This window comes from Tupaia chinensis, unplaced genomic scaffold, assembly GCF_000334495.1.
Source record: "Tupaia chinensis unplaced genomic scaffold, TupChi_1.0 Scaffold000350_1, whole genome shotgun sequence".
Taxonomy (NCBI): Eukaryota; Metazoa; Chordata; class Mammalia; order Scandentia; family Tupaiidae; genus Tupaia; species Tupaia belangeri.
The window spans coordinates 3,020,362-3,023,445 of NW_006159844.1; the positions used below are offsets into that span (position 1 = coordinate 3,020,362).

Sequence of the window (3,084 nt, forward strand, 5' to 3'; positions counted from 1 at the left end):
GGGGGGAAGGGGAGGGGACGGGGCCGGACTAGGGCGAGCAGGAGAGGGAAGCGGGGGAGAAGCTGGTGCCCTGTGCCCTGGGCCCTGCTCTCTGCGGTCTGGCTAAACTGGAAGCACCGTGGCGCTGGGAAGGCCGCTCGCCTTTCCTAACAATGGCCTTTGCCTTTCGTGGTCACCCTCTTCTCCCTCCCTGCTCTGTATCTTCCGAAGGGGCTCCCAACCAGGTCATGCTGGAAAGGGTAAGCTGAGGCAACCGTGACCTGCAGCGCACCGCGTGCTGGCCCTCCTGCGGCTGGCTGGACTGAACCGGTCACAGGCCCCAAGGACTAGCAGGCGTAGCTTCCGGGAAGGGCGGAGCCGCTTCCTCCCACTGCCCAGCCGCCTGACCAACCCGCTCACCCCGCGGTCCTGACTGCTCCCCGCTTCCTTCACTTGAGGAGACAACCCTTCTGGCTCCCTGGGACGCCCCCGGCACCCGCAGACCTGTGCGAAGCCTCACCCAGGAGAGTAGCTGGGATGCCACAGTAGCCGCCACGTGGTTGCCCTCGTAGTTCCCCTGTCCCAAGTTCATCCACCCTCTCAGGAGCTGAAGACAAGTCTAATTCCCTTAAAAGAACAGCCTAGTCTTTGCAAAGCAATTTTGCGATATTCTAAGGGGCATTTGGGGAGAGATTGGAAGCCATAGCAGCCCTGCAGGGTGACCAGCCACCCCTGATAGCAGCATCCATTTAGGTATTGTCCAAGTCTAAGACAATCGAGGCCCTGCTGACTGCTTTCGAACCTCAGGAAACAGAGGGGCTGGCATGCGGGTACATTACAATTTAACCTCCTGCATTTGTCAGGTGTCTTTGAATGCTACTACTCGTTGGAGAAAAGCTGAAAATGAACTGGACTGCCATCTTTCCATGTTGGTTTCTAGCTCAAAGAACCAAAGTCCTGCTGTTGGATGCTTGGGGGTTCAATCCTATCTCCCTTGGTGTTGCTGGCTGGGAGTGCCTGGGGACAACTTGGCCTTCCTTTTCCACTGCAGAAGGCACCCTGGGCTTTGAATGAGGCTAAAAGAAACTTCTCTGTTGGCCATCCCTCTATGAACAGTGATCTTTTTTCCCTTAAGTCAACTCTGTTTAGAAAGATAAGGTTTGGGAAGTGGGCTTTAAAAAAGGGTATTTGCTATGTGAGTGGACTTTCCTTTAAGGTGACAGAGTTTTTTTTCCCCCTTAAAACACCAGCTTCTTATACACAATGAAAGCTGTTACTAAGTTGTTATTACCCATAGAAAATCCCCTAGTCATGCTTGAGGTTGTCGAAGAGCCAAGAGGGCGTTGGAGAATCACTGGGAAAGGAACAAGGAAGCTCATTAGCGCTGCCATTCCCCGGATCAGGCCGAGGAAGCTAAGCATCCGTGTACTTTACAAATGAAACTGAGGTCCTGCTACTGATAAGAACTTTGCACAGAAGAATTAGTTTCTGACACTTTCACAGGTCCATGTACAGAAACCCATGAGACGGACAGGCAGTCACAGGAGCAGGCTGTGATGGGGAGGGGTCTTGCACTGCAGAGTTCCAGGTGGATTTAATTTCACTCTCATTCCTTTCCATACATTGTGCACCCCCCCCCGCCTTTTTGTTGAAAAAAAAAGAATTGTAATCCAATGCTTTTATCTTTTTTATTTCCTTAACTGCACATCTTCACCCTCTCTGCTCCCTGCTGATTTAAGAGATTTGTTTGGTTCAAGGATTTAACCTAATTCTCTTGCCAGATTTCAAGGAAGAAAGATTTAAAAGAACAAAGCACGGGGAGGGGGAAAATAAGGTATGTGGAATACAAGTTAAAACACATTTCTTAAAATGAGATTAATAACATTTTTAAAACTGCAAAACAAGATATTCTGCAGATTCTTAGTCACTTTAGAAAGACCTTTCCTACTGCTATTTAAGGAAACCTACAGTTCTGCCAGTGCAACACACACTTGGTCAAACACACACCACCACATGGTCACATTCACCTGAAAACATTCGGTCGCACATGCTCGGAACCACGAACCAAAAACGCTGAGTCTCCCAACTCAGTGTCTGTCACCCAGTCACTTCAGTTGGTCCCTCTTCCGAGGACATGTGGGAAATCCACTGCCCAGGACTTCACAGGAGTCAAGAGGCTTTGCTTGGGGAGAATTTCCCACAGACATCCAGGACCGATTAAGAGCCAAGCCTGGCCCCTCGAGGTCAGAGAACCAACAGGCAGTGCTGCGGTGCCTCTGGCTTCGGCCTGGCACGCCCTAAGCGCAGATGCGTTCCCGCGTCCTTCGCTTTCGCAGCGTGTTTAGGAAGATGTCCCCTCCCCCTGACCTTTTCCTATCAGAAACCAGACAGTCGCCTCTAGTTCAGTCTCCGAGGTCGTGGAAGGGGGGCGGGAGGAGGAGCCCGGCAGAGGAAGGACGGCCCGACTTGGGTCCGCCTGCCCTATCACACAGACATCTGCTCTCAGTTTCTTCCTCTTTATGATCTCCACAGATGACAAGGGGAGTGGAGCGGACCGAGGCGGAAAAAAAAGTTATGTCATAAAGATATAAAACGGTGTGATGACTCACCTGCTCTTAGCCGCAGGTACGAGTTTCGTGGCAGCGCCTCCGCTCTGCTAGCCAGGAGCCCGGGTTGGCCTAACGTCACTGGGCTTGTCTGACTCAGATGACCGGGTTCCTAGTGACGAGGCAAAAGTGGGGCTTTTTCCCTTTTCTAGCCTGAAGCTTAGGAGGGAAACAAGGAAACGGGAGAGGAGAGAGTGAAGGGGGGGGGAGGTCCTGCACTCTTCGGGAGTTGAACTTTGGGTCGGGAATCAGGAAGGTGGGGGCAGGGAAGCAGACAGGAAAGCAGCAGGGACCCGGCCAGCGGCCGGGTCCAGAGGGTGGTGAGTGCCTCTAGGGAGAGACCTTGGAGTCTTTCAGCCCGCACGGTCCCAGAGCCCGGGCTCCGACGCCACCGCCCAGCCCTTCTCCGCTGCACTGTTCCTCCGCAGAGCCCGGGCTTCCCTGCTCAGCCCCGCCTATTTTTCTTTTTTCCTTTTCCAAAGGGGGTTATACCCCCCCA

At 52.9% G+C, this 3,084-nt stretch overlaps 1 protein-coding gene across 1 annotated transcript in view; it reads right to left on the reverse strand.

The window, feature by feature from the left end:
- Nucleotides 1-3,078, reverse strand: part of TTC6 (tetratricopeptide repeat domain 6) — a 210,944-nt gene extending 207,866 nt beyond the window's left edge. Inside the window, exon 1 of the mRNA XM_006152364.3 lies at nucleotides 2,589-3,078. The gene's annotated coding sequence lies outside the window, so the exon portion shown is untranslated. The remainder of the gene's footprint in view (nucleotides 1-2,588) is intronic.
- Between the last annotated feature and the right edge of the window lie 6 nt (nucleotides 3,079-3,084).